This window comes from Pinus tabuliformis, chromosome X (assembly GCF_031772625.1).
Source record: "Pinus tabuliformis cultivar Carrire ecotype Pingquan chromosome X, CPIR1, whole genome shotgun sequence".
Classification (NCBI taxonomy): domain Eukaryota; kingdom Viridiplantae; phylum Streptophyta; class Pinopsida; order Pinales; family Pinaceae; genus Pinus; species Pinus tabuliformis.
Window position 1 is genome coordinate 806,505,123 of NC_142308.1, and position 12,086 is coordinate 806,517,208.

At 36.9% G+C, this 12,086-nt stretch overlaps 1 pseudogene; it reads right to left on the reverse strand.

Moving 5' to 3' along the window:
* Positions 1–832: 832 nt before the first annotated feature.
* LOC149142242 (actin-related protein 4 pseudogene) lies at positions 833–1,882 on the reverse strand (annotated as a pseudogene).
* Between the last annotated feature and the right edge of the window lie 10,204 nt (positions 1,883–12,086).

Genomic DNA, 12,086 nt, shown 5'->3' on the forward strand with positions numbered 1-12,086 from the left:
TTGCCTTTATCATGAGATATCTCCTCTTGCACTGTGATATTAACACTGCTTCCAGATAGATTATTTTTTCCATGCAAGCCATGAAGAGAACTCTCTTCAAAGCATTCATCTTCAGAGTCGACAATTATGATGAGTGACCTAGATAATTCTTTCGTGCTCTCAAATTGAACACCTTGAGGGGCATTGCAATTAGCACCAATACCACAGTCGGAAGGACCAGAAGTACTAATAGCTCGTAAATAAGAATCTTCTAGACACAAAATTTTGTCTTTCTCATTGTAAGGAAATTTCGGGAGATGCAAAATCTTATCATCACCTTGATTTGGTGGAACAGCATGCCCAGTCACCAGGCTATTATCTGAGATGGCTGATATACCCAAATTACTCTGATGCAGTATTGTGCACCGTGGTTCTTTTGTAGGTGAATAATGGCAATTTGTAGTAGTACCAGAATCCATGTCTATATTCTTTTCCGGTAGATTCAAATTAGGTAGTGTTCTCGTTGCATTTGTTCCTTGCCTCGAAGAAAATTAATAAAGCGATTGTTGATAGTCTTGCACTCCTGAATAATTTCCTCCTCGGCCAAGATGTCTTCAACTGTACATGTTTCTTTGTCCAAAATTGAATCCACCGCTGAAGGGGCGAGAAACCAGTCATCCGCCAAAACATTTTTCCCAGCTTGCCTTCTTCGCTTGCTCTTCTTCAACACGATTAGCTGCCGCCAATGTCCCATAACTAAAGGAATTTCGAAAACTAAATCTATCCTTATCCTCAGCCTCATTCTTATCCTTTTCCTTTTTTAAAATCGAAGTCGGTTCTCTTCATCTGCGATTTACATTGATGTCGTGCCACCAGCAAGCAGAATACTGCTAAACAATTCTCGGCGTATATCCACGTCACACTTATTTATACTCTCGATAACCATCTGGGGAAGCCCGCGAAGTGAATGCCCTAAATTATCAAGCTTTTCCATATGAGGCAGTGTTTGAAGTAGGGGCGGGTTGAATATAAGATCAGGAAATTTGAATCTATCAGCTCCAAATTCTAATATCTGTGAGTATCTTTTATAACTTGCAGTTGTATTAGGAAAATCAAGATCTACAATTTGAAATTCTCCCGGTCGAGCCTCCTTTCTCTTGAATGAATATCAAGGCTTGACCAAAATCCCTTTACTCTCCAAAACCCTCATAAGGCACTCAGTTAAAACCTCCCCGCCAATGGGAGAAGACACCACAGCCTTTTGAAGAATATAACCATCATGGACTGCAGCAACAGTTGTCGATCCACCACCACAGTCAACAACTAAAGAAGTGGGACGTCCTGAAGCAAAGGAAGTTAATACCGCATTCTTTGCTAAAAATAGGGTTGGCGCCTTGTGACTTTCAAACATAAGCTCTGCTGCTCTCTCCCTTTGTTGTTGTGAATTGGAGGATGGTTCAGCTAACAATATAGGATGCTCCTTTGGGTCAATTAGCAAGCGCTCCCGAAAAGCATGGTCCCATATGCTATCCACAACATCCCAATCAGCAACAATACCATCCTTCAGAGCTGGAATCACCTCCATAAAATCACGTCGGTAGCCCAGAGCTTGAGAACCAACATACAATTTCCGCTTGGATTTGGACTTCTCAGAGTCTAGCTTGACATTCATTTTGGCATCTGAAGATTCTAAATCTCCTTCAACTTTGACTGCATCAGCCATCCCTGTTTGCTCAATAGATCCCACAACAGAAGGAAAAACTGCCTTTGGGGCATCTTCGCCTGCATAACCAGCTTTACACGTATGAGACCCCAGATCAAGAACTATAGCTGCGACTTCATCACCTCCATACATAGTGCCGAGCGCCTATAGATGAGATACACCTCAGCAGTTGTTTCAGCAGTATATAATTTCTAACCATCCCATCCCGCAATGTTTAACTTTGCATCCATTCGTTGATGAAGCTATGAAGATCCTTATGCATCAATTCTGTCACCAGACAACACTACTCCTGTCTTTATCTACAAACGAGCTTAATGCCTGCAAAAGATTTGAGTGCAAAAGTTTAGACATTGCAGAAACCACCGCTTCCTTGAAATCATTGTCGCTGCTCTCATCTGCAGAACTCTGTACAATAGGCATGCTAGGATTTTGGCCTCCACTGACAACTCGAACAAATCCCCAATTTCGTAGCACGCTACGAAACCACCTAAACATGTAGCGCTGCGAAACTGCTAAAGGATTTATGCACTGCGAAAACACTTTGTCCTTAAGCTAGTCTGAGCAATTTTTTGGAAACAGAATTTTCAGTGATAACACAATCTATTGGACATTGAACATTGCATTGTTGAAGGGAAAAATTTAGAGCAACATGTGAGGATTATACAAAAAATATATCTTCAAGAAATCAATGAAAAGAAAAAACCTGAGTCAAGGTTGCAAAAAAATTGCAGTGTATAATGAACAGTGGTATGGACCATATAGAAATGGTGGATGTTCCGTAAATGGATCTGCATTTGTCTCAAGAAGCCTGCGTAAGACATCACAGCTGGCATGCATATGGAAAGCTCAAAATCTTGTTGCAGAATTAGAAGTTGAATCTGAACTATTTAAGGGACTTGTGGAGAATGGATCTGAGGATATAATAAGAGATTCGAGAAAGTTGGTATTTCTTCCAAACAACTTGTTGAGAAGTTTGAAACTTGTAAACAACAATCAGTTTATTAGTGAAGTGGGATGGCTTTTGAACTCCAATAATGTAGTGACATCAAACTGTGAAGTTTCAATAGATGGCCAGCTAAAGAAATGTATTGTCCAGTTTGAACAGCAATATAGCAGAAGGCCTTTAATTTGCAAATTTAAAAATTTGAGATGATTGTAACCTCTTGTGAAAACTCTGGTCAAACTTCTTTAACTTGAAGTCGATAAAGGCACATTCTTTACCATCTCTTGGAGTAGTATTTTGTTTTTCTACTAATTATCATAAGAAGATTCTTATTTTCAAATCGAATACAATACATAATGATATACATTGGAAGGAGAGAACTTGTGTGCACATTAGAAAAATGGCAGAAAATCAAAGTTAAAGGGAATACAAATAACAACTCCAGTTATGAAAGGATTAACATGAGATTTCATTCACTATTTTTGGCAAAGGAAAAATCCACAGTTCAAGATTCAAAGAAGGAGACTTGGTGAACCTTCAATTAATTTCCAAATATAAAGTCAAAGTCACGATACTTGCAAACAGTTCCAAGATTTTGGCCGACTATCTAGAGATTGTTTTTATTTTTAGTATATTGTTTAGGATTTTATTCCATAAATATTGTAATAGTTTAAGAGAAGTTTATTATATATATTCCATCATTTGTAATAAACAGGGGTTGGCTTTTGATGCTAGAACCCTGCCATTTTTGTAAATATTTTTATTACAAGAATTTAATTAAAGTATTATGGCTTTAGTTTCATGACAGAAATTGTTTTTCATGTATATCTTTCCCTATTATTCCATAATTTGTTTCTGCATATATTCAAGGTCAACATAGGAATTAGGGCAAGGCTATGTTTGAGTATCAACCTCTAGCCTGCTGCAAAGTTATCATCTACACTAAAATTAGTTAATTGAACTATTTATTTAAATCAACTCCTCTGCATCATTTAATTGTTGCCTTTTGTCATCTCTTGAATGTACATTTGTTTGGTTGTAGAATTCTTCTACATGCATCTACTATATTTGATTGATTAAGTATTCAGTATGAATACTTAATTATCTGATTTCTCTTATTTTCCTCCACCAAACTCTTTAAGCTATGTTTTTCTGTCGGAACTAGACGTTGGCACTTTGATCAAGTTTCAGCAAGAGAGGGATTTATTTTTAAGCAGAGATTGGATATTCATCAGCAACCACCTACAACAAATAATAGATTTGGCCATTGTGCTTCAAAGGTTGTTGTCTAGTGATAGTGAACAATGTTAAAAAAAACCTCGTAACACTTGAGGGAGCCCCCTCTGGTTTGAGGGTCATATTGAACTTAAAGTTTGGTTGAGTTGGTTTCTCGACACAGTTTCGCAGCCAAGAACTGCCTTCAAGAAACATATACAATATTTGGTGTCATTGTCGATGAGCGAACTAACGAAGATACCTATCCCTGGAAAACGATAATTGACTAGATATATTCCTTGTTGTTGAACAAGGAGTAGTCATTTTATATTGGTTGTAATTCCTTCACCCGACGACTCCACTTTGTCTATATGGCGATTCCACTGGGTTCTAGATTTTGTTGGTTCAAAATGACAATTGCATCTCTTGCTATGATAATGGCATGTAGTTGCATGCTTTTCTTCCTCATGGGAATGACAAGACGTTTCATATCTTTAAAAAGGATGTAGTCTTAAAATTTCAGTTTCAAGTATCATCTACTCAAGGAATTTGAGTTTTATATTGTAAATATTTTTCATAACTTCAGCTGCATGCAAAGTGATTTTCCAGTTAATCCACTTCCCATGTGGTTACATTGGAAATTTGATTATGCCTAATAGTACATATTTTTAGCTCAGTAAATAGAGGTGTGTGGGATTGAATCAATAGATCATTCAGTTTCAGTGTGCAATAATTTTCAGAATTTAATATGTAGCGTGTGGTTTTAAGAAAATATCAATTTTACTGTTTAATAGATCACCAATTGTTTTAGTTTGGATTCCAATTGCAGTATGTAGCTTGGTTTGCTTACAACGAAATAAGTTGCAGGAGATGAAAAGAACATTTGTTGACTATTGACTCCACTAGCCCAATGGATTAGGCATTATTGTGTTTGTTTTCATTTGCAATAACTAGTTGTTTGCTGACAAGCATAAATTATTTCAAATCAGAGCAAGTTACAGGTATACAAATTTCAGGTCACAGGGTTTTTATGACAGGACTCCATGCCCAACGGAATCAACGCAGTTGGTCTACTAGTTCTTTGCATCCCCCAGGGGGCAGTAGTCCCCAGTTGGAGTCGATGTTGTAGCTATTTCTTACACCAAAGAAAGCTACAATTTTTATTTTTATTTTTGAAATTGCCAATTTCCTTCTTGGCTATTACTCAGACATCTACAAATTTGGTGAGATGGTTATTATGGAATCTGAGAATCTGATGGGTTGTTTTTAATTAAAAATTTTAATTTTTTAAATAAATTTAATTTTATAAAAATATAATATTATATTATATTTTTATAAAATGGTTTATTTTTAATATTAATTTTATGTAAAATTATTAAGCGGAGCCCAATCTCTAAGTTTATTTACCATACAACCTAGTTTACCAAGTGTCACAAGCTAGAAGACAGTGTTCAGTACAAGCACCACACCTAGGAAGGAGTCAAAAGGGTGCATTACACATCAATAAAGGAAAGATGTGCCCAGACTTATAAACACAGGGATATTGTTTCACTTTCTCAATGTGGGAAATATAATTGAATACCAAAAAATAGGTCAAGCCAAAATAGATCTAAGTTCTAAATCAAACCAACGCATCAAATGTCAAGACCAATATTTTACATGAGGAACAAAATTTGTGCACAATGCTTTGACAAATTTCAACATCGCATTAGAAGGAGAAGATCAATGGTTCACATTTAATTGAAGACCCCCCATGGCATTTGAACATTAACAACTGGGTGGGGGTCCGCAATGGTTGTTTCCCAAAACCATCTTTGTACACATGGCATCTTTATATGGATTGCAGTACCCCCAGTAGAAAAACCACAAACATCCTAGAGGCCACCCCCCCCTCTCCTCACAATACCATCCATGGTTTCAATGTAAATAGTTGTAAATACAAGGCATATTGGTTGCAGTCGATGGAGGAAAAGAAAAAATTGTTTAATATGTTAAGAAGCATGAACCATGGTGGTAAGTCTAGATTGGATCCTTTTGCTCCCCCTGGGGCTGCCATCAACATTTTCACCACCCTCGAAATCAGAGGCGAGTTTGGTGTTGCGCTTTTGGATTTACATGCCATGAATGACAATGTACCGAAAAACAAGGATTCCACTTGTGGCTTAGTTTGTGAGATTTATGAGGGTAAATTATGTGATCTTTTTTGTGATAGGAAGAAATTATGTATGAGGGAGAATGGCCGACAACATGTTTGTATTCTTGGTTTGCAAGAATTTGAGGTCTCAGATGTTCAGGTTATGAGGTATTATATTGAAAAAGGTAATGCATCCCAAAACACTAGTTCAACAGGTGTCAATGAGGAGTCTTCACAATCTCATGCTATATTACAACCATTAGAAAATTATATATTATAGAGCAATAGAACACATAAAATATATTGCAGAAATACAAGCACATAAAACAAGAGAGACACAGATATAAGTGGTTCACCCAATTTGGGCTACGTCCATGGAGAAACAACCGATCTTTCCTTTTATATTATCCATCAAACTAAATAGATACAACCTACAACAGATCTGCTATATTTCCCTCTTCTCTCTCGCTCAATCTCCTCTCTCTTCTCACTCAGAATACAGATCTACATAGATGCAATACAATTCCCTCATATATAGCAAGGGGTTGCCTTCTAGGGCAAAAAACCCTAAATTAAACATCACTTCTACCGTCATATCTCCAACTAATGAACAGCTCAAATTGACTACAAAATTACAACATTTTACAAGGCAATTCTACATCTATTTTTAGCTTCCCGATCCCCCTGCCGGGGGGGGCTCCCAAAGGTCGCAATCGCCCCCCCTGGACCCCCCCTACAACGTATATTTTACGGGCGACACATTACAAACTGGGGTCCAATGTGGCGATACCTCTAAATAACGAAGATAATCAAGCTCCACACCCAACAATCTCCCAGTTGGAGACTGATTATAGCAACTCCACCGCTGCTTCATTTGTTGGACAATTACTCCACTGGACCTGGTTGTTTCTCATCTTCCTCATCGTACTTGAAGACCAATTGAAACTGAGCAAATTCTCAGTTTCTCCCTCGTTACAACTTTTGTTAACATATCTACAGGATTCTGGCTAGTGTGTATCTTTTCCAGCTTCAACTGTCCATCTTCCAACGCTGACCGTATGAAAGGATACTTGAGCTGTATATGTTTAGTCTTGGAATGAAATGCAGAGTTCTTCACAAGATGTATGGTACTCTGATTGTCACTGTATAACCTACCCAACTCCTGCTTCTTACCCAATTCATCTAGAAACCTTTGTAACCAAATCATTTCTTTACTAGCCTCTGCAGCAGCAACATACTCTGCTTCCGTTATTGAGAGTGCAACAACACTTTGCAGTTTTGAGACCCAACTAACAGTTGTTTCGCCTACAGTAAACACATACCCTGTTTTTCTCCTCCTGTTGCCAGCCCCCCTGGACCACCCATGCAGCGTAATTTTACGTGCGACGTTGCCACCACATTATGAACTGGGGTCTAATGTGGCGATACCTCTAAATAAAGAAGATAATCAGGCTCCACACCCAACAACAACTAGTTTTTAAAAGACACATTAGTGGCAAGGAGACGAAAAGGGGAAAAACAGTTGGGAAGCTTTCTTTTATTGACCTGGCTAGAAGTGAACAGGGTGCAGACACAACAGATAATGACTGACAAATAAGGATGGGGGGAGCATCGATCAATAAAATCTTTTTGGCTTTGAAGGAGTACATTCAGGTTATTGGCAATGATCATATCCACATTCCTTTCTAAGGAAGTAAATTGACATAGGTGCTTCTGATCTCCTATATTTCTCCAAATGCTGGATCAACTAAACATACACTCGATACACTCAGATATGTAGATAGGGTCAAAATTCGTGAGAATTTTCAGACAATGAATTTGGGTTCATTTTCTGGGCAAACAAAGGCAAATTTCAAAAATCTAGAACGTGGGTTTTGTGCAGAATGGTGTCAATTAAGTGAAAATTGGTAATTTATGGCAAATTTTGAGCGGTTTGGGATATTTTCTTTAATCTCTGAAGGGTGTATGTTCAGATTTTGACATGGTCAGTTTTATACAAAATAGCTATGGAAAAAAATTAGATATTTTTTCTACTTGCAACGCATGGAAGGATGGACTGTGTTCCTGTTTAGACTATTGGTGATGCCATTTTTAGTAAGAACATGTTTTCAAATACACAGCAAAAGATACATGTACTACATAAAATCACTAGGGATCATTGCAAATAATATGTCAATTGTGTTCCGTGGTATTTTGATTGCACTAGCCTAGAAAAGATACTTTGTAGCATTGTGAGAACCCATGAACATTTTGATTGATAACATGAAGAAACATTTTCAAAATATCTACTTATCCATTCATCAATGAAATCATATTGCTCTGAATAATCCTATGATAAATAAACCCTTGGAATATCAACAACCTATTCATGATTAGAATTTTCCTATGTTTCTATTTCATGGCTATCCTATACTATCATTAGGTTAGTCATATTATAGTTTGAAAATAAGTTAATAGCAATAAGGTTCAACATATTAATATCCATAAGGTCTAATGTATATTATATTCTTTGTATAATATAGTTATCATGGACATGTTCATTGTTAGGAAAATGGAAGGGTGTTAAATCAGTTACATGTTCATGTTGATTAAGCTTGTTACTATCACAGGTATCATAGTTACACAACAAATATAAATCAGAACCTATATATGAATCATCACCTATTTCAAGATTATGGTAGGAAATTAATTGTTCATCGTCAAATTCGTTATATATCAATGGTTTTAAATAATCAACATGAACATTAAGTGAAACAAAATCAGAAGTATTAGAAATATCACCAAATATTGTACCATTTGAAGAAGATCAAGAGACTTAATCACTTGATTGAAAAGGTTCTTGATCAATTGATTGTTGGTGTGAACATAATGCAGATTTTTCCTGATCAAGTTTTGTAGATGTGTCTTCCCCAAAATCGCTTTCTTCAAAAACCTCATTAGTACTATGATCAGAGGAAGACGATAGAGATGAATCAAAACCAGCATTAGTAATAGGACTTTTAGACCACTCGAAACATATATACACGTTTTCATATTCTGTCATATCATGTTCATTGGAACATTTAGTTTGTAGAGCAAGAGAAAATAAATGTGGTTCCTTGAAATCATTAAGTTTTTAATCGTCTTGTAAACTTAAAATTTTATATTCATTACAAAAACTTTTGAATTTGGGCTCTTCATCACTATCATAACATTAGTTTTCTTGAGATTTTAGATTAGCATATTCATCTAAATCACAACAATTATCAAAAAGTGATCTTGTCCAAAACATACTTTTGTAATGGTCACGAAAGACAGAATGGAAATTTCTCATGGAGGAGATATTAGCAAGAGGAAATATCTTATACCATCATCTAGTGTTTCCTTCCAAAGACGTCATAAATAATTTCATAAGGGAATCCTCATGATAAACCCTAATCTTGAAAATGCTGTCAGGCAAGGCAGTAACTCCTCAAAGCAAAATTGATTCGTATATCGTATTCCTTCAGGTGGTCTTTATTATATACATGAGGGAGAGAATGTTCACTTCATCTCCCGATGACTGTTCATATAACTTATTATTTATTTACATTATATTCACCCAATCCTGATGATTAGGTGTCAACATTCCCCCCTTAATCTGAAGGGATGTTGGTGAGTCCAAGCATCATTCTGAATCGTTCAAGCTTTTCTCTTCCAAGTGCTTTGGTGAAGATGTCGGCAATTTGCTCATTAGTGGAACAATGACGGAGATGGATTGTTTTGGCCTCAACATGATGTTGAATCAGATGATATTTGGTATTGATGTGCTTCGTTCAATCATGGAACTTTTGGTTCTTGACCAACTTTATTGCAGAGGTATTGTCAATCATGAGTGGAGTTGATCGTAATTGTTTTACCTGCAAATCTTCAAGAATTTTCCTAAGCCACACAATTTCTTTTGTTGCTTCAGTTGTTGCCACGTATTTTGCTTCTATTGTGGAATCTGTTGGAACTGATTGTTTGCATGATCTCTGAGAGACAGCTCCTGATCCAAGACTCATAGCATATCCTGAAGTAGATACCCTAGTTTCTTTGTCTCCATCGAAGTCTGAATCAGAGTATCCAATCAAGCTGAAGTCGTCCACCTGTGTATACTTGATTCCAAAGTCTTGAGTTCCCTTCAAGTACCTTAGAACTCTTTTTGTAGCAGACCACTGTCCCTCACAAGGCTTTTGCATAAATGTGGAGAGGATTCCAACAGCAAACGTAATGTTTGGTCTGGTAGTAGTTAGGTAGTTGAGACTTCCTACAAGCTGTCTATACTTTGTTGCATCCTCAAATTCTTTTCCTTCAATAGATGTGAGCTTTAAGTTTTGTTCCGTTGGAGTAGTAAGAGGATTGCATTCTGTCATGCCAAACATGTTCAACAGATCTCCTATGTATTTATTTTGAGAAAGAAATATGGACTTCGGATGTTGGGTTACTTCAATACCAAGATAGTAATGAACATAGCCCAAATCAGTCATTTCAAAACTTTTCCCCAATTCCTTCTTTATGGATGCAATGTAGCTTTCATTGTTTCCTATCATTAAAATGCCATCTACATATACCACAAGATATACAATTGTTTTGCCAACTTTCTTGACAAATAAAGTTGCATCATCAAGATCATAATGTTTGAAATTGAGTTTCAGAAGATGGTCAGTTAGTTTTTCATACCAGGCTCGCGGTGCTTGTTTGAGGCCATACAAGGACTTCACAAGTTTGCATACTTTATGTTCATGTCATTTCACAACAAATCCTTCAGGCTAGGACATAAAAACATTCTCTTTTAGATCTCCATTCAAGAAAGTAGTTTTTACATCCATTTGATGGACCTTCCAACCGTTCTGAGCTACTAGGGCAAAGAGTGTCCAAATGGTAGCCCATTTTGCTATGGGGGAAAAAGTCTCCTCATAATTTACCCCTTTTTTCTGTGCAAAACATTTTGCCACAAGCCTAGCTTTGTGCTTGTCAAGTGAGCCATCAGCTTTATACTTGTTCTTGTAGACCCACTCGTAGCCAATTGGTTTGGTTCCAAATGGAGGATCAACCAGCTTCCAAGTGCCATTCTTTATGAGGGCATCATACTCCTTTTGCATCACTTCTTTCCATTCATCATGAGAAGCAACGTCTTTGAAGGAAGTTGGTTCAAAATCTGTAGACAAGTTCAAATGACAATCATAAGAAACATCCATATCAACAGGTGAATTAGAGTAATCTACATCACCTCTATTTTGTCGGTTTGAATTTCTATTTCCTGTCTTTCCAACCTTATCAGGATGAACACTTTCAAGTGTCTTTGTCAGCCACTTTGGGGGACCTTTTTCAGATGGTCCAGGCTGCTCCGCTGACTGAGTTAGGACTGAATCAAGGTTGAGTCTCCCAATTTTGTCAATCACATCACTTAAAGCATCATCTGTTGTTGGAGTTTCATGCAGGGGAGAGTGTTCTTCAGAAGAAGATTCCACATGTTGATCTAGTATAGGAATCCCCCCTTCAAGATGTGGAATCTGATTATCAAATTCTTGAAATGATTTTGCTTTTGGGAATCTATCCAAGTGATCAAGTTGTTGCTCAACAACATTGTCAGTTTTGGATGATTCAAGAAAAATTACATCTCTGGATACAACAAACTTTTTATTTACTTCATCATAGAGATGATATGCTTTGGAGGTGTTTGAATACCCCAGGAAGATACATTTACGACTTCTAGCACCAAGTTTGTTTCTATGTACCTTTGGTATCAAGGCATAACAGGTGGAACCAAATACCCTGAGATGCTTTACCAAAGGAACATGTCCATACCACATTTCATATGGAGTCTCGTTTCTAATAACATTAGATGGACATCTATTCTTTATATATGCAACACATAGAACAACATCAGCCCAAAACATTATCTTTACATTTTTGAAGAAGAGCACGGATCATACCTGTTATCACCCCAAGAAACTCTCCTAGGTTGTATATCATAGATGCTCGGGAACATTACAAACTCAACAAAAATGTTGGAAAACGGTGGATGAATGAAAGAAATGTTGCATATTCAAGCCAGATAACCACTTCTACTATGCTTAACCCCAGACATG